This window comes from Lethenteron reissneri, chromosome 49 (genome assembly GCF_015708825.2).
Source record: "Lethenteron reissneri isolate LAM-NWPU_2019-01 chromosome 49, ASM1570882v1, whole genome shotgun sequence".
In the NCBI taxonomy this organism is placed as follows: Eukaryota; Metazoa; Chordata; class Hyperoartia; order Petromyzontiformes; family Petromyzontidae; genus Lethenteron; species Lethenteron reissneri.
The window spans coordinates 2,162,385-2,182,889 of NC_083827.1; the positions used below are offsets into that span (position 1 = coordinate 2,162,385).

The following is a 20,505-nucleotide window of genomic DNA, read 5'->3' on the forward strand; positions in this document are numbered from 1 at the left end:
TCACAAAAAGTCAAACCCCCCCTCAAATATGACGTCACAAAGCTCTGCCCCCCCCCCCAAATAAAACGTGCTTCAAATCGCTTTAAATTATTGCCATTGTAGTGCGTATTTAATGTGGTGCTGCACTCTGATGTTGTAGAAGAAAACATGTATTAAAAAGTCTATTTAAGTAGAACGTGTTAACTATTTTTATTTAAAGTTGTGAATTTTGATGTGACGTCACATTCCTCAACCCCCCCCCCCCCCCTTCGTCACACATCGTAACAAATGTCTGACCCCCCCCCCCCCCAGGTGCGTGACGTCATTTATGGACGGCCCCCTGTGCCAAATCTGCCCCCACCCCTGTAGGGTAGACAGCTGTGCCACTCGCTGCGAGAGCGGCTGTGGCCGCTCAGCTGTTGCCAGACACGCGTCACTCACAGCTCTCGTTGTACTTGCTGCTGACCCACAGGCTGCTTCTCTACAACCACCATAGTTGCCATTGCGCTTCTCCTCCTCCGCGTGGCTGATGTTGATGGAGAGCAACAGCTGTGATTGTGCATCGAGGTGGTTGATGAGCCAGCACGATTATTTTGCTGCTATGAATGTCCACGTAATAAACCGCTTCGTTGTCATATCATTTGTGGCCATGCCCTTTCTGAAAAAGAAGCTAATAGCTCAGTGGGCTTTAGCTGGTAAGATAAAGCATAGTTGACTTTTATTTGCATATTGTTTTAATGTGATTAGTTTATCTTCCCTAGACTTTACACTCATATCGTGTTTTTTACTGTTTGTTGTTATAACGTTCTGACCTGCTCCTGCTGGACACCTTTGAACAAGAACCGTAAAGCTCATCGAATTTCTCCAATTTAAATACAGATTCTGGTTCTGATTGCATCAGGAGTAGCGGAGTGGTGAATCATCATCGCTGTGATGATGTCTCCTTCACAGCAGCTATGATTTATGCGTGCAGTGACTGGGGCAGAGTGCATGGGGGCTCTGTCTGTGATTACATTGAATTGCTCGATGCAGTCGTGGTCATCACGGAACACAGACATTTTCCATGTTTGATGAAATAGTTCTACAGGTAGAAACAACAGTTCCACACTGCCCACCAGGGATTATTTGTCTGTCGTGCATAGCCCCTCCCAAACATGTACGCTCCCGGATTGGTTGAAGTGCGTCACGTGACCGCGAGCTTTCTGGCGTGAACGAATGCGCTGTCCAACCAAGTTCCTACCTGCCCACTCCGAAGGAACGTGCTTTATGAATAAAACAACACAACCTATAGACCAATCAACTTATGTAAACCATTTAAACAAGTGAAAACGGCACCAAAATAAGCACAAATACAATGTTTATTTAGTAAAGTGAAAGTCAGAGTATGCAATGTTTGAAACATATAATTATACGGTCGGCTACGTACGATGCGAAAGAAGTTCAACATGCATACATTTACAACAGATGCCCCAGATCAAAAAACGTGATATGATCAGAGTGATCACGGCAGATGCATTTGTTTGTGAGCTTATAGCAATGAAGCGCGAGTATCTGTGAACGATGAAAAACTGTCACATTCTGTAGATGTTTGCAAATCCGACCTTCACACACAACCGTCTGAACCTGAGTCCCCAGGGAGTCGGATATCTGACGGTTATCCTCAAATGTGCAAGCTCGCAATGCGTGCCAGAGACGTTTTCGACATAAAAGCCTCCAAAATGGATGTTGACGGTGTTTTTAAAAGCACACGTCAAGGACACAGTAGGCATATACGGTACTGCATTTATAAGTTGCACTCATTAAAGTTGTCTAACAGTAACTCATTGCAAACACTACACATTTTAAGACCAGATTTTAAATCATGTTATACCCGCTACACTTAAGTAACAATGTACAAGAATTAAACTTTTATTCATTTTTGGGTGGCATGGTGTTACGCACAGTGGTAACACTTGTGTCTAACAGCAAGAAGGGTCTTGGTTCGATTCCCATCTCGGGCACCTTTCTGTGTGGAGTTGGTATGTTCTCCCCCTGTTCTGCGTGGGTTTCCTGCCAATAGCTAAAGGCACGCAATGTAACTTGTATTGGGCAAACATCCCAATGCTGAAGAATGGCCTACAAATGACCCACATAAACAAAACTTGCTCCCTACTCCGTAAGCTTGGCAGGATCATACCGAACAAGAGTCCTGGTACGCAGTGAGGCTTTATTGCATAAACAAACGTCATAAAAATGATGATGATATAGATAGCAGTATGTGTGTGTGTGTAAGCGCATTATGATTGCCCAGGCAGATGAGTGTAGATCTCGGAGTTGTGCCCTTTCCCCCGGAGTGGGCAGTAATGGGGCTCCTCTCCTGCATCCTGGCACAGGAGGAGACAAGTAACACCGCGTGCGGTTACAGCCGTCACACACACACACAGATCCCACTTGGCTGCTCAAAACCGTTACGACAGCAGGTGTGACTGCAGTCTCCCCGCTATTACATTCCTTACAACGTACATAAACCACAAGATAGCACCAATACGTGTAATTCTATCTGTAGTTTCCCATTGTCAGTCAAACTATTTTCTATCGTCCCCTTATTCGTGAATCCTGTTTCTGTGTGACTCAATAACTCAGCCGCTTCTTTGCTGCATCTTTGTAAATGCATGGACGCATACACGCACGTACCTACAGCTTATACGAGTGTGTACGAGCTATATGCGTCAATTCCACCGGGTATGAGATAAATGCTATCTCCGTCATCTCCGTCATCTGCCATTAGAGGGTCGGCTGGCGTCATTCCGCCGAGATAAAGAGGGAAGAGTCTTTGGGAAAATACAAAGAGGAAGGAAAATAATGAGGATGCTTGATAATGTTCAAGAAGGAAGGAAGGACGTAGGGACAGATAAAGACAGCAGCATAAGATAGAGGAACGTAGAGGACATAATTGTGCCTTAGACCTGTCTACGGACAGAACAATGAATAAATGAATGAACTCTGCCACACACTTACATCGTAGGCATGGCGCAGAGTGCTCATCGATTGTGACGCCCCTCCACTATGACATCGTTGGGGATCTGCTAGAGGTAGGGTCAGAGAGCCATTGATAGGACATGTATGGAATCCGTTAAGGTTGAGACAGATGTACACGGTGATGAAGGGGAAGTGACAAGGCGCAGATGGAAGTTATTTGGGAATGTTGGGGCGGGCCCCCGGGTGCAGCTGTCCCCTGGGTTTGTGTGGTGCAGAGCGGCATGGAATGCGATTCTGCGGCGGTGGTGGCCTCTGGGCCTGTGGTCAGCATCTGTGTTCAGGGCAGAAGTCGCACTCACCGAAGCGTGTTCCTGCGCAGAGAGCTTGCCGAGTCCTTGCAGTTTCGATATCAATGACAGGCATTCTGTTTTGAGAACATTCAGAGCAATGTTAAGTACTTTTGGTTTTCTCTGAACAATTAAACGTGCAGGTTTTTTTTTTACATTTGCGGCCTCCTTTCGTGAAGCAGGCAGTGGATGACGATGCTTTAATAACAAGTTCCATCCATGGCCTTGTCGATTCGTGAATTGAATTATTTTTGTAATCGATGTGTGATTATGCAGAGTCAACTGTATCTTTTATCAAGAATCCAAGAATCCACACCAGATACAAACAGAATTTGCCCCTTTGCTCAGAAATTGGTCAAAAGCAAACTGACCACAAATCCCTACGAGCTGCAAAGCTAGCAGTGGAAATCCCACGTCCATATGGAGGTGGTGAGGCGCTTGATAGAACCACTGTTAACACTACAGACCGGTGCTCAGGAGACCGGTAGCACGAATCAACTTCAAACAGCACTTGAACTCATAACCTTTTTTTTTAGGTAAAATTTCCTTTTAAACTGGTAAAATAACACACATATCCAGCAATGGTAGAGTTATGTAAGCTTCCACTTCCATGGTGAACTGGATGGATGGGTTTTGCGAGTTGAGATGATTTAGAATTTCGTTAAGTGTATCTTTGCCGTGTGGCCAGACCACCAATGTGTCATCCACATATCTAAACCAAGCAGAGGGTTCTAGTGTGCTTGGGCAACAGACTTATTTATTTTTGTAATGTTTCAGTACTGCAAATTGAAAGCAATATTTTGGTAACAAGTAACTTTTTGGGGGGGTGTGTGATTTAACTTTTTTTAAGTAATTATATTCATGTACATTCCCCAACAATTGTGTTATTGCCGATGCACACAATAAATTATCACTTTGGTGGCATTACGGTGCCATAGAGCTGGTCAGAGCAACCTTGAGCAAAGGAGGATTTACGATTGGAGTAAAAGATAAGCCCGCACACTGGGACGGAATTGGGTTATACATTGAAGATGGATATTTCTCTCTGCTAAATCTCTGCTACTTGTACTCCCAATTCTCTCACCAGTCTCCCCGAATGTCGTACTTCACGAACATCAATTCCACATTAACAAACGTGCTCCATCATCCTGGGTCCAATCCCCACAACAATCGTCTCTCTGTCAAGCATGATAATCACGCTACTACCTATAACATACATTTTAGGTGCATAATTATGCTACAATGTGTATATATTGTATATATATATAGTCACCAACCACTGACTACTTATAGTGATGCCAATGTAATAGTTTTCCTTACCATTTTTTTTCTTGACCAGTTGGAAGATTACCACGACCAACACTGTTATCAAAACAGCCATCATTGCAAGAGAGATTAAAAATAGCATCTTGTATTGCCTCAATGTGTTGTCAAGATCAGTGCCTTGAGTTGTGTTTGAGTTCTCACAGCCAGAAGGACCTGAGCTGGCCACCTCTGAGATGCATCTTGATGGATTCGTGGTGACATTTCCAACTGTTTCGGTCCCTGTGAGCGTTAGTCACAACATTAAAGACACCACTGAGCTCGGAACAATGAAGGCCGCTCTGATCGTGTGACTCCACACCACCCTCATCATTCTAAGTCAACAGATGAGGCACTGAAGAGTTTAAAGTGTATTGTCACGTGAACAAAAGTTATGAAAGACTTTGGCCAACCGAACGTATGTCACTCATTTTAAATATTGTATGTGTAAACTCTTGTGAAATGTTTTGTATCAAAAACAAATCTAGAAAATAGTTACATTTTAATAATTGAGTCTTAATATTTCAGATTTTTTTAAATCCACATTTACACTCCTGTATACATGAGTATTCTACAGTATATCTAATACATTCGAATTACTAGCATCGTGTAACGCAATGTCTATTGTCAGCAGCACATGCGACAAATACTTTTTTAAATGCAATAGAGAGAACATTATTCGCAATTACAGTTAATAATTAGCCATTGTTAAAACTTATTTTAGTGTTTGCTAGACCGGTTACCACTGATGTTTACCTTTTTCCCTTATGATGAGTTGAAATTCTAGTTTTTGCATGAGTTGGAGTTGGTTACTATTTACCAGGCAGAAGTATATCCCAGCATCTTCCACGAGTATCGTGGGTATCAGCAGCGAGAAAGGTGTTGGCCATGCAAACGAGGATCACGCGGTCTCACCCACACGCTCACCACCAAATATCCAAAATCGCATTATCCGGTGTCCATGCAGTCGCTCTGAAGTCGTTTTGCTCCGTGTCACCGTCCGTGTATCGTACACCACGACTCTCCTCCGCGTCACCTCTTCAAGGAGCCATCATCAACACCACAGGGCAGCACAACCTGATCTCCTTCAGTCACATATATGTCCCGGGTTTCGTTTGCGGTGCCTAGGAGTGGCGGGACAGGGGGTGGGGGTGGAGAGACAGATAAGGGGACAGTCGGGGGGAGCAAGGGTTGGGGAAAGAAGCAAAAACCACATTCGTTATCTTGACAGAATCGAGTCAAAACGCGGATATCAGTGGTGGATCGAATGGGTGGCGATCGAAAAACTGGTATTTTATTGATGTTTAGCAGAGAAAATACATTTAGCATGTATTATTATTAATGTCGGGCTCTAAAAGCTTGCAATATTGGGACCACTTTACCATTAGGAAGTTTTGTGAGCCACATCTGAACCATGTTGATGTTTAAGCTTATATAATAATTTTTTTAACATCGTACATTTTTTTAAATGTACACGTGTACATGTATTTATTTAGTGCTCTGTCCGAAGAAAAATCAAATGCACAATTATTAGCTCAATTTTCGCTATAAACGGGATCGTGTGGAGTGATTGTGAATGAGAGTGCAATGTGAAATCGCCGTAACATTTCCAGCTTATGCGATAACAAACGCAACTGATGTGCATATTAATCTTATCGGTAGATCTGCAATTACGTGATGTTATTAACCAGACTTGACAGTTAAATAAGAAAAGTTGCACGTGACATGTGCAATATGAGTGGACACACAGTGCCACAATAATGTCGGCAAATTATATTACTAAACGTCATTCTCAATTTGCGGTGCCGTGCAGTACACCGCTGGCTGCACCAGGTCTCAAAAGGGCTGCTCATTTGCGTGCCGCGACACACACTTATTGTGTGGTATTGATCCTGGTTATTAAAACATTCCTGATGGCAGGAAGTAACTTAAGAGTAGAGGCCCACACCGTGCAATGTGATCAATTTGTACAACTACGGCGAGAATATTGAAGGTTACTGCGCGATTTCGTGTTACGTCTTCACTGGGGCTTCGTCTCCGGATTTACTGGGGGCCCTGGGAATGTGTAATTTACACCAGTGGCTCGGGCGGAGCAGCCAAAAAGAAGCGAGCACCACCACCCCGACTGCAAAGGGAGTCGGGAGACACGTGACGTCACTCGAGATGAGGTATATTATGTGCGGGCTTCATCGTTCAAATGTTGTCAATTTCGAAAAGTTACCCGCAGGTCACTCAACTGGGATGACACATAGCGACATCGCCCGTTGCAGCCAAACGACTGCTATGTCTGTGAAACATAGCGACTTACTTCGTGATAGCCTTGCCGCTATAAGAATAGCGTGATTACCAATCTATCATATTATTATCTAGGCGGAGGAGGCTGTGTCTGCAACTTGTTGACCCTTTGCCGTTGAGAAGTATCGGGCATCGGCGGAAAAGTAAATTTAAAAGAAAATATAAAGGGCAGTAAAAACCTGTGAAGACAGAGTAAGTGGTTGCGGTACGAGTGTCGATATATTTAGTGCAGAGGTTTGACAGACGTGAGTGCAGTGGTTCTTCTTAACCTGGGGTGCACGCACCGCCAGGGGTGCGAGATGCCCTTTCTCTGGGTGCGAGGCATGGCCAGATAAATAATCGAAAACACAAATTAAGCACGGTCACATACGTATATCATCAAACTATGTACTTATTAACCTTATATTTTTGTACGATTGAGAACCAAAGGGGTGCAAGGCTGCAGTAAAGGTGAAGAACCACTGCGTTAGAGGAACTGCTTAACAATGTTGCCGAGTCGGGAGAGGTCGTCATAAAGCAAAGGGGGCATAAGTGTCGTGCAGCTTTAAAGGGATGCGTTTATCAATCATTCCAGGGAGAGTGCTTATCAAGAGTTTTGTTGAAAGGCTTAAAAGGAAATAGATGTGTAAGAGAAACCAATGTAGATATCCAGTAAGGTTTATGGTGATTAAAATCTCCATCGCTGGAGTAAAAAATGGCTTTGCACGTGTTTTTTTTGCCAATTTAAATATTATACAAAGCCATCATTATTACATTTATAGTTGTACATTAACACCGTTTCAGCAGTCCTGCCATGGCATAATCCCATCCAGCGCATGACGGTGACCATTCAGGTTACAATTCGTCTGACGACCGCGATCCTTCTAAATGGCTTTTAGCATTTATAAACATTTCTTATTGAGTTTGTGATGAATGCATCAATTTCCACTGCACCGATTGCCTTTTCGTAATTTGTGAAGGCCAGGCATCGTGGTTTTTGATATTCAAGTCTTTCACAGAATCCGATTGCCAGGATGTATGTGGTCGAGAGTAGAAACAGGTTTCCCTAATTGGATTGCTGCAGTAATTGGTTGGCCTCAACGTTGTCCATTATTTTGTTCCCCATGATATTGGTGAACAATTTTTATGTGTGTGTGAGGACGACACTGGGCCTGTAATTCTTCAAATTATTTTGTCTCTCTCCATTTCCAAATGGAATAATAATTTGGGCATCATTCTATTCTTGAGGCATTACATGTATGTGTACATGTAGTATTCGACTTGCGAATACCCTGCCTTACGTACATCCGCACTTACGAACCAGGTTCCGTAACATCGACTCAAAACGCTAAATCCCACTTGCAAACTGAACCGCGGAACTATTTTGTCCAGCGGAGCGATCCTCCGTGAGATGTAATGAGTCAGCCTTGCGCGGTGTGTGTGTGGTTGTGTGTGTGTGCGTGCGCGTGTGTGGGGAGCGGTAGCGTAGCAGTTAGCGCACTACGCTTCGAACCCGGCCACCCGAGTTCGATTCCCGCTCACGGCCACGAACACCAGTAACGATTATCTGAACCGGTCCTGGGCCTCCCCTAGGTCGACTCAGCCCTAAATGAGTACCTGGTGTGGTGTGTGAAAACATCGCCACTGGGAAGACAAAGGCGGTCGGGCGTGGAGTTGGCCACTGACCCCCTCGTGTGCCGTGCCGGCCTTCATAGGTGCTCGCTAACAGCACTTTCCCCAACAGTCTGTAAAGGCTATAAGGGGGATCTTTGTCTTTTTTTGTGCGTGTCACCCTCACCTCATGCTTGTGTGTGGAGCAGTAGTGCAATAGTTATCACGCTGCACTACAAACCCGGCTACCCGAGTTCGATTCCCGCTCTCACAACCAACACCAGTGACGATTATTTGAATGCGTCCTGGGCCTCCCCTAGGTCGACTCAGCCTCAAACGAGTACCTGGTGCGGTGTGTAAACATCGCCACTGGGGAGTCAAAGGCGTCCGGGCGTGGTGCTGGCCACCCGGCCTTCATAGGCGCTGCTCGCTAACAGCACTTGCCCCAACAGCCTGTGAAGGCTACACAGGGGATCTTTGTTGGGTGTGCGTGACTCATTGCGCCCCTTCCGACAAGCAAGTCAGCATCAGGACTCACGGTAAGTGAATATGAAAAAGATTTGTTCTATTTCTGTTACTTTATTTTATATTTAATTTGCTATCCATATTCTTTACAGCATTACATGGAAATGTACACCTTATTGTTTATGAGTTTAACAATGCTTCCCTTTTTTGTTGAACCATATATCATTTTTATAACTGGCCGTATGTGTATTTAAATACAGTATGTTATTTTGTTACGACTTGCGAACGGGTCTCAGGAACAGAACCAGTTCGTAAGTCGAGGACTGCCTGGAAATCTCTCGTAAGCAGGTCTCTGCTAATTTCGCTGCTTCTTTGATGGCGTCAAGTTATTCCATCCGGTCCAGGAGATTTATCTTTTCTGCAAATATGACACCAGGTACTGGAAACATCCTTCTCTCGATGGCGATGGAAATGATGAAGAAAATGTTCAAGACTACGAAGACGAAAGTGGATCGAGTAATGATTTAGTTGTGCATCCTTGATTTAGACAATGGCGATGTCCTAATCAATAGCGATGTCCAATATCATTGAATCTCAAGTCATTCTGTACAATGACAAGTCCTGAAGTGGCTCTGCATCTCTTGCGAGAGGAGCCACAATGCCTTGAGAAGGACATCTACATGGGAGGTGACGCAGGTCAAACTCAAAGCTAGACCACGCCAGGACACAGACAACACACACACACATTAATGCTGTTGCACGTGAAATTAAATTATTTGCAACGATCCACACGGTGTCATCCATTAGATGTTATGCATTCGTTTTAAAAACCATCCAACTTAAAACGCAAGTATGGAAGCACAAACTTACCTTTTGAAATTAACACAAACGCCACAAGTGCAGCATATCCCAGGAACAACATATTTCATGAATCTGAAAAGAAATCAAGTGACGTTTTTTAAATAACGTCAACACAACAAATTTATATTTAATTAATTAACGTACGGATAACAGTAGAAACGCACATTAGTTAAATTCAAATAACACAACTGTTTAAAACTCAACATTTTTTTTTATTTAACCAGGTAAGTCCCACTAAACCATATAGCTCTTATTTGAGAAGCGATCTGGCCACAAATGATAGCTGGACGAAGTGCCTTATCACGTGGACATTTATAGTAGCCACATACTCTAAACGCATGGTAGCAGCAGTAACGCACATTACGTTAATACAGTATTGAAATAAACAATACATTGACATGTAATGAATATTACAACAAACCTTCCTCATACACATTTACAGTTATCCTATATGATTATAATGATTAATTATTAATTGATTTTAGAGTATTTTTTCTTTTTATTCCTGCAAATGCCTCCATCAGCTGCTCTTATCCAGACAGCATGGTTTAATATCGCGATGGGTCCCTGGGTCAGGGCAGCCACAGTGGTGTCATGGGCAGCACTTTCTTCTATTCTTGCGCATAATGGCAATTTGTTCACGAGCTAAATGCCAATGGCGAAGTCCGCTAGCCACGAGGTGACTTCAATAGAGAGCGCACTGGACTTGCGATCTTAGAGGTCGCTGGTTCGATTCCATCTCTATTTAGCAGGTAAGGCCCACTGAGCTCTATAGCTGTTTTTTAGAAGCGACCTGGCCACGAATTATAACTCAGCAAACTGGCTTACCATGTGGACATTTATAGCAGCCAAATAATCTAAATGCATGTTTCTAAATGTGGAGAGAAAACCCGGAGGACCCGGAGAAAAATCCATGCGAACACTGGGAGAGAGACACGCAAACTCCAAATAATGAGCAGGTGTCAGGGTCAGGCGAGGAAGTTAACATCTCACCACCGTGGCGCCTACTTGAAACAATGGGGACATTTTCTTAAATATCTTCTGCCTCTGTTTATCTGGCAGTATAAATGGGCACACGACAGTGAGTGATTGACAGGTTGCGTGTGGTGGGGTAAATTGTGGGTACGCCCACCTCTTCCAACACGTGTGGTCAGCGTGGAAGAGTAGACCAAATACTCTCTAGATCTCCTAGTGGGATGCCCTTCCCACAGCAGTGGCTTGAGCGAGCAATTGCAGGACTGCACCTTTACCTGTTTAACCCAAACTCATCTCCCTTGACACACGAATGCATTCGACGCTTCGAGGCTGAAGCCAATATCAGTCACAAGAATAGCTCATCCTTATTCGTCCCTTCCCCACCGCTGCCCTCGTCCGCGTGGATGCAGGGGCAGCAGAAGTCGTTCCTGGAGTGTCATCATCACCGCCTCGCATTTACAATCTACCATCTCCACCATAGACACCTCATCCATGAGCCACGAGTCAACGACCCCTACCTGTCTATCCCATCCCCTCCCTCACCCGCCCACTCTACCTACTCGACGCCAATTAAGCACTCTAAACCCAGCCACCCCAATGTCATCTACATCTCACCAACAACCGAATTCTCCCCCACTCGCCACTTTCCAGCCACTTCCCACCCAGACCGTCCTGACTGCCATATCAAAATAGGACGGTGGAATGGCCGTTCTATCTCTAATAAATCCGCCTCGACCCTTGACGCCTTCCACCTCGACGCTCTTGCACTCAGCGAAACCTGGATATTTCCACTCAATGTTGCCACTCCTGCCGCTCTAACCACCTCCTCCTCCACATTTGTCCACACACCTCGGCTAGCTGCAAAAGGCGGTTGTGGTATTGGTCTCCTCACTCGTCCTATTTGGCTCCTCCACTCTCCCCCCCCATTCACCTCCTCCCCTTCCATCTCAATTCCCTTCATTCGTTTCCCTCATTCCATCTCTCTGCTTATCATCTATCATCTTCCTGGTCCATCTTCTTTGTTCATTGATAATCTCGAATGCATTTTTCCTCCTTCCCTCAACTACCCCACCCATTCACTCTTCTGGGTGATTGTAATCCTAATCTCAGCGCTCTCCTTATTGCTTCCTTCCTCCCCCTTGTCAATTCACTCAATCTCCACCTTTCATCTACCCCTACTCATTCCTATGATAATTTTCTTGACCCCATTTTCACCGCCGGTTATCAAGCATCCCCTACCACTGCATCCCCTTGTCCCTCTTCCGTTCACTTCTTCTTTATCTCACCATCTCTCTTCCCTCTGCCCCCCCCCCCCCCCCATGTCACTCTCCCCCCAGCCCTGCCCATCCAATCCTCTATCGTAATCCCAACTGCCTCTCAACAAGTTCTCTAATCTCTAGCGCTTCTTCTCTTCTGCTCGTTATATCTGGCTTCAGTTCCCTTCATACAAACTCAGCATCCACAGGCATCCACCACCCTCTCCTATGCATTTTCTTTCTCCCTGATTCCCTGGCTCCCCTTTTCCCTCGGTCCTCTTTCACGCAAGCCTCGTCAACCCTAGATCAATCCCTCCCCTCCCCCAGTGAAAACGACGGCTCTTGCGCAAAGCAGAAAGGATTCTGAAATCGGCTCGCTTATCCAACAACCTGGCTTCGTATCATTCGCTCCTATCCCACGTTTTATCCGACTTACAACAAGCCAAATAAGATTATTTCCGAGCCCTCAACAAGCCAAATAAGAGTATTTCCGAGCCCTCATCTCTTTTCTCGCTCCCCATCCATGTCAACTTTTTAAAACTCTCAACAACCTTCACCACTTTCCTGTTTATTCCCGGTATCGTCTGTCCCTTCCGCAATTGATTTTGATAACTTTTTCACTTCCAAAACCGACTTCATACTTTCCTCTTTTCCGTCTCCCTTCCCCACTGTCTTATTCTTCAATCTTTTCCCCCCATGCACCTTAATCCGACTCTACTTTCTCGTATTTTACTCCAACCATCACTTCTGAACTATCCTCCATAGTCTCTAAAGCCCACCCTACTTCCTGTCCACTAGGCCCTATCCGCTTCTTCCTCATACCCCATCTCCTCCCTCTGATTCTCCCCTACCTCGTTACCCTCTTCAATTCCTCCCTTTCCCTGTAGATATCAAAACTGCCATCATTGCTCCGCTCTTAAAACAACTATCTCTGGATACTTCTTGCCCTGAGAACGATCGGCCTATTTCCCTTCTCCCCTTCTTTTCTAAACTTATTGAATGACTGGTCCACTCCCGCATCACTCAGTACATTTCTTCTTACTCTCTATACCCACAATTCAAATCCAGGTTATGTCCCTTGTATTCCATGAAAATGGCCCTACTGGCGGTATTTGTCAGAACCATTTGTCAAAACTCTGCTGATGTCAGTCTTCTATTCTCATTCTACAGTTGACCATCCCCCTCTCTCCTCTACCCTGTCCTCTCTCGGTATCTCGGGTATCCATCTTTCCTGGTTTCACTCCTATCTCCCCTGATGCACCTCAACCAATGTCATCAAACCACATCACCTCTCCCCAACCCCCCCCCCCCCCCGTCACTGTTGGTGTCCCCCAAGGTGATCTGCTGCCTTTTCTGTCTCTACGTCTCTCCATTCGATTCCCTTCTCCCATCATTCAATGTTCGCCATCATTTATTTGCTGATGACGCTAATATTTTGTTCAGCCTTGCCGTCTATCATTCCCGCCCTTGGTTCTCACATTTCTACCTGCCTGATCCAGTCTTGGATGTCCCAGCACTTCCTCTCCAGCAATCCTTCGAAAACTTAACTTATTTTCTTCCCTGCTTCCCTGTCCTACTATCTCCTTTAATCTTGTCTCCCTTACCCCTGTATCGTCTGGCCGTAATCTTGGCGTCATCTTTGACTCCTCTCTTTCTCTCTCCATCTATCCGATCACATTATCTGCCACTACCCGTTCCTGCCGCTTTCACCTGTAAAACTATCGCAAAGTCCACCCCCTCATCTCAACTACGGCGGTACAACTTCTAATTCACGACCTCATCTTCACTCGACTCGATTACTGCAACTCCCTCATGCTCGGTCTTCCTGCCTACGCATTTAAACCACATTAACAAATATAAAATTCCGCTGCCCGGATCATCTTTAATTTCCCCTACCACTCCCACACATCAGAATCAGAATCTTTATTTATCCTGGAGGAATCCGATGAGCTTTGAAGCTTTTTTTATCATAGATTACCAGTACATCACCTCTCCTCGTCCAACTACACTGGCTTCCCGTCTATTATCGTTGCCTTTTCAAATCCCTCGTCCTCGTTTACAAATCTCTCCATGGTCTCGCCCCAGCGTATCTCGCTTCCCTCGTTTCATTCTACACTCCTCGCCCTCTCCGTTCACAATCCCAGCTGTCTCTGTTCCCCCTCCTCCCTGTGCCCAATCATCATTCCCTTTCATATTCTATGGGTCTTTCGGTAAAGTCACAGATAGGTACAAATTAATAAAAGTAATAAATATAAAAGAAACAAAGAACTATGACGTTTCGATCACAACACAAGCGATCGTCATCATTACACTGGAACAAACTGCCCCTCCACGTCAAACAATCAGCCTCACTCACGAATCAATCATTCTTCCCTTAAATCCCTCACTGATTATCCTTCGCTTACCCAAACTCTCCTTACCCGTCACTGACTCTATCCCTCTTGCCAACTACCATCCTCACCAACTCATCTCACCGCAGTATTCTGCTGTACAAATTAATATATCTATGTTCCACGCCTTGGTTAAGGCGATATATGAAGGGCGTTTAAGCATTCACGATACCACCAAACCTGCGGGATCGTACTGTGCAGGCAAAATGCATAGCTTAACAAGAACAAGCAAATACCGCGACAACACAATTCACAAAGCTCACCTGCTACCTGCAATCGTCGACACGATGAGAGCACAACGACAACAAACGAGTGCGTTGACGACGGTGGACGTCAAGAGTAGGGAACGGGGTGAGTGGCGAGGCTCTCACCTTGGAGGAGCCGAGACGAAGTGAGAACAACTGGCAGCTTCTGTTAGCCGCGTGCGAACAGCGCAGCCCACGACTCCTCCACACGCGGACCGCCCCCACCCCCAAACTCCGCACCGTTCGCTACCAGCACCGGGACCGCCCGGCAGGTGGCCGTTGTTGACTCGAGATAAAGCGACTGATGCTAATTCGTGTGGCATTTTATAAGCCCATGGAAACTTTGATAAAGCTAACCGCAGTCTTTTTTTCCATTTTGTGATGCAAACTTTCCAGTGTTGCAGTTTTAAATTCAGTAACATTTTATAAAAAAAAGTCAAACAACTGTGATTGAAGAGCGTTTTAACTGGCTCAATGTCAGGATTATGCGCACTTCATTTTTTGTTAATGCATTAACACATTTCGACTACATAAAATGTACATTTGAACGTATTGGCAGTACACAAGTGCACGGTATATTTTACACATTTTTGCAAGCATATTTTTTTTGTTTCTTTTCCTGATATTCGCAACACTGGTCAGGAAATCTTGCGAGGTGGTGCGTCAAAATCAGTTTTCGTGATGTCGAAGCAGTCGGAAGACGAATGTTATGAGGAGTTGAACACGAAGCTTCACAGTCTGCTGCCGTGAAGTAGCACCCAACCTGATGACGATTGGCTGGCTCCGTATTGCAAGGGCAGATTTGACTCCTCGTGCCCTAGACTTTGTCGGACGATTCCTCAATTCAACGGATCCAAAATCAATGATCAATGGTCACCTTTTTTTGTTAGAAAATCTTAGTAAACTGAATAAACATTTGAATCGCATCAAACTTGGTGACAGGGTCAGTTAAACACTGTTAAAACAGATTTGCTGATTACAATTTAGATTTTATACTTTTTTTTGGGGACCGGTGTACCACCAATTCTATTTGGCGCGTTTACCCCTTTGGCTGCCATTCCATCACCAGTCTCGTCCATCAGCCATCGTCCCTTCGAGTGATCTGAATTGTTCCAGCCCACTGACTTAACAGTCGACGTGGCGTCTCCAATTTGTCTTTTTTTACCCCACGTTCCTTTTTCCATCTCGTGCAATTCCCAGCATGCATCACTTTAAGCCCACTATTCAGCTTTAGCGCCCTCTTATTTAGAAATGCCCTTGCTTCTAACTAGAGGCCGGTTTTGGTTTCGGTGCCGAAAGTTGGCAAATGGCCTCTTTCGGCATACTTTCAGTTTCGGCCGATAGTCAATTTTAACTTTCGGTCTGGTTTCGGCCAAAACTGATATTGACTTTCGGTCGTCATTCGTCAACCGAAGATCTATTTTTAAATCCTTTATATTAAGTTCGCTTGCTTGCTTGCTTACGACCGTGCAAACCTTTCGGTCGTTTTTAAACCCACTTCCCGTGATCCGTTGTGCGAGACAATTAATGTTCGGGAATTTTTTTTTCAAAAATTTTACACTGTTTAGGGAAAACAAATTAAATATTTAATTACCAATTGTTTAATACTGCAGACAATCATCTGACCCATAGGTGGCAGCCATCTCAAGCCAGAGGACGAGAGGACTCTAGCCGCCACGCAAATAAAGGATTTAGAGTGAAAAACTTTGTTTTTATGGGTTATACTTATTAGAATATAACGCTAGTGCTACGTTTATCCCTCTGCCTATCGGCCGGTCAGTCGGCGCTAGGCAATCCTATGTGATAAGCTGCAAACACACACACGTCAGCAGCAGCTTGGGAGCGAGGTTACAGCCGCAACCATGGTCTGCTAATGTATATACGACCGGTCAACAGATGGCAGCCTGTCTGGCTGAATGCGGAAAAACTGTTGTTTCTTAACTACAACATTCGTTTGTTTGGATATAATTACTAAGTAACACCTAAAGATTTGATAATTAGTGAGTCTTACTGCAGGCTCTGAATGATTAGTTCTAGATTTCTTTTTAATGAAAGTAGCATTGCATCATGATATATTTCATAAATCTTGTGTTCAGGAACTTCGGTTATATACCTTTCTGTTTCGGTCTCGGTTGAAAGTGTAGTTAAACTTTCGGTTTCGGCTTTGGTTTCGGCCAAAAGCTAATTTTTTATTTTCGGTCTGGTTTCGGTTTCGGCCGAAACCAGAAATTCAGTTTCGGTCGGCCTCTACTTCTAACCCAGGTCATTGTCTGTATTGTGCACTGAATTAAACCTTGGATCAGGCACTGTGCTGTTGTTTTTTCGATCAAATTCAGTTTTCCCAAAAGCATTTCATTCTGCTTTGTTCACTCGTTTCATTATTTGTATCCCAATCCACCTTCATTAGTTGCCCTCGGAGTACATTTTCTCAAGTGTTTTTAGTCGTGTCTCGCGAAATATTTTATTTAGTTTGCCATACTTGTTTTACACACATTTTATATTGATATAGATTTTGAAATCTAGTTTATGAAGGAGACTGATTTTTGCAATAGATTAACGTCCTAAGAGACAAAACGATTAATGGACCATAGATAAATCACAGGCTTGCTTAAACCAATGCTGGTGAATTGACAGATGTTCATAGGCAAGTACCGTCTTCGTTAAATATGGGTCCTAGTTCTATACAAAACTACATATATATAAAATGCATGACACAACATTATTATTTTGGCAACAATATAATAGCCTAACGCCTAAATATCAAGCCAAAAAGTGCACAGCAATGATCTCTCACCAAATTTCGTCAGTCTCCGTTTCATTTCGCTCACCCTACAATGATGGTATATAATAATACTGTATTTTATATAGTGTCATTCATGCTAATGGCATCCCATAACGCTGTACATTAATTATATATAAGGACCAAATCCCATATAGAGCCACTACCAATCAAATAAGAACCCTACTACTACCAGAAACGGTACAAAAGCAGAAAGTGCAAAACAACAAAAAAGTGATCACATGAAATAATGCGTTTATTTTTAAGGCAATGTTACTGACGACTGTTGAGTTTTTTTGTCTTTTTGTCTATTTCTCAAGCTCTTATGTTAGCCTTGATCAACTCAAGAAATGCGTTACCTCTTATCTATTTTTACACCTATAGTGCTGCTTGTTCCAGGCTGTTTGGCAATTTGGGTCTTTGTGCCTCATGTGCTTAGTAACCTTGATTTAAAGAAGATATCCCCTTCATAGAGATGAGGTCCTGGTTGACCAATGAGGTGCACTCAGTGAGGTGCACTCAATGACGGCTCCAACACTATCCAGGAAACCAAATGTGGCAGAGGATCGATTTCGACATCGTCACCTTGGTCAATCCACGATTAGATGAAGTTATTCCCATGCTATCATGGTCCTGCCATGTATAATAAATACGCTTAGCTCCTGTACACCAGCTGATACCATCAGCTGGTGTATATTTCCTCGGTGTAGGTTATATTTACCACCTTTTCCACAGACCAAACGTGGACACATTTCTCAGTTGGCCTGGGTCTATCACAACTGTACGGTATACTGGCATACATCAGAATTTTTATCCTGGAGAAATCTGGGTTATGAAGCTCTTTTTCACAGATGTCCAGTCAGAGAGGGTTAAAAAGTTACAACAACAAACAATACAAAAAAACAATCCGAATGAAAAGTATAGATAGTCCCTGATTGACACGTTAGATGCGTTCTTGAAAATCTTCGTGAAAGGTGAAATCGTGTAAATCTAACACAAATTCCCATAAGAAATCATGTAAATAGGTGGGGTTGCATTCCAAACCCCCAACTCGATCGAGAAATGTTTAATTTTTCGATTTAAAGCCTTCGTGACTGCAGGGATTCATATTTTTGTTTTTTTCGGTAATGTCACGTAGAAGGGAAGTAATAAAATAATAAAAATAAAACATAATAAAACGTCGTCAGAATTTGTATTATGTTTTATTTTTATTATTGTATTACTTCCCTTCTATGTGACTTTACCGAAAGAACCAAGAAAATTTAGAATTATTACTCGTTTATTAAGACTATATTTTGGTTAATGCTTTTTATTGTTGCCTTTTAATGTATGTTTCATGCATGAAAAACATTCTAAAAGAAATTAAAGAATTATAAAGTAACCTAAAGGAAACAATACTGCAGTCTGCGTATATGAGCTGTAATGGGTGCAGTGGAGAGACAGATAATATACGTTTAGAAAATTGATTAGTGCAGAAGGGGTGAATTTCACCGATACGATTTTTTACACTTTCAACAACTTCTAACACTTTTGTACACAAATATCACATTTAGAATGTTCAAGCACAGACAATATCACGTGCGCACTCGTTCTCATAGCGCTTAAGCACATCAAATTTTTGCTCCAATGTTACCACTTTTCTACTTTTTTTACTTGGACCACCGCTAGAAGCAACACCACCATGCTTCTTATCTATACCACGCATTATGAATACACAATTTTAGATATTAAAGTGCAAAGGTATATACTTGTGAGATAAAACGCGCAACGCGTCTGAGCTAGCACGAGGCGGAACAAAGACTGAGTGGGGTGGCTCGCTGCTGCTGCCCACTGCCCACGATGCTCGTGCTGCCTTCTCACGCTTGGGCACTGTTTCTCTACGTGGGACCGTGGCAGAAAATTCCGCGTCTGGAAAATTCCACTGAAATAGTGTGAAATCGCGTTAAATCGAGCGCGTTAATCGGGGTCTGTCCCCACTTTGTACATCGTGTAAAAACAGATTCGTGCTTGAACGGACTCGCGTTAATCTGGGGCTACCTGTTTAGGAAAGGAAGGCAAAAAAATAATACGAAAAATAGATAAAGTATATAGGTTCAAATTGCATACACTGTAATGAAGTTCCAGACATTACCACCAGATCGTGGTACAAATCAAAACACAGATGCCCATCCCCTGGATAGGTGGCAACCTTATTGTAAGTCATCTCAGATGCATCCTATTTCTTGAAAGCCACTCCATCATCACACTTGACCATCAGCCATCATCCCTTAAAGCGACGAATCTTGTCGTAGCCCACTTACTTTTCTTCACAGTTTGAATGATATCAATAACATGCGTATGTTATCTAATCCATGTGAAGTATGGGAATTGACGGCAGGAACTTCTTGACGGGTAACACACTTTTATTAAATCTTTACGTATCACAATGCAACGTGTGGTCTTCCTTCTTCCGACGACACACTCCACTAATCTCGTGTAAACTCTAGGCCTCTGGCTACACCCGATATACTCGACTCGTGTAGACCCTATGCCTCTGGCTACACACCATATACTCGACTCGTGTAAGCCCTATGCCTCTGGCTACACAATACACTCGACTCGTGCAGACCCTATGCCCTGGCTACACACCATATACTCGACTCGTGTAAGCCCTATGCCTCTGGCTACACAATACACTCGACTCGTGCAGACCCTATGCCCTGGCTACACACACTGCATTCGGCTCGTGTAGACCTATGGCTACCCACACTACACTCGCCTCTGGGTTACTCAGAGTCCCGGTCCCTTTAGGACAGCGGGGCTAGGTACCGCAGGGCTCTAGGTCTTCATCCCCGTCTTCATTCTTCGCTGGTTACACCCTCCCCTTACGCCTGTGTGCATCCCCTTTTATAGCCCCTGCTCACGAGAGACGGAGCTGATGCGGACGTCGACGTGAGCGTCGTTCCTTAATGACCAATCACGACGCACTCTCTCTACGATCCGTTTTCCCCAGCGCGTGTTAACATTACTCTACCAATCACACTGCGCTGCCCCCTGATCACTCCCTCTCAGCGCGTCACCGGC

At 44.0% G+C, this 20,505-nt stretch overlaps 1 long non-coding RNA gene across 2 annotated transcripts; it reads right to left on the reverse strand.

Moving 5' to 3' along the window:
• Positions 1 to 1,356: 1,356 nt before the first annotated feature.
• Positions 1,357 to 14,803, reverse strand: LOC133354838 (uncharacterized). Of its 2 annotated transcripts, none has more exons than XR_009756637.1 (6): positions 14,682 to 14,803; positions 9,807 to 9,869; positions 5,514 to 5,710; positions 4,605 to 4,829; positions 3,297 to 3,361; positions 1,357 to 2,342 (listed from the first exon to the last, which is right to left on the reverse strand). It is a non-coding gene; the product is annotated as an uncharacterized LOC133354838 (long non-coding RNA). The 2 variants fall into 2 exon arrangements; XR_009756636.1 differs by having other exon boundaries at positions 5,343 to 5,710.
• Between the last annotated feature and the right edge of the window lie 5,702 nt (positions 14,804 to 20,505).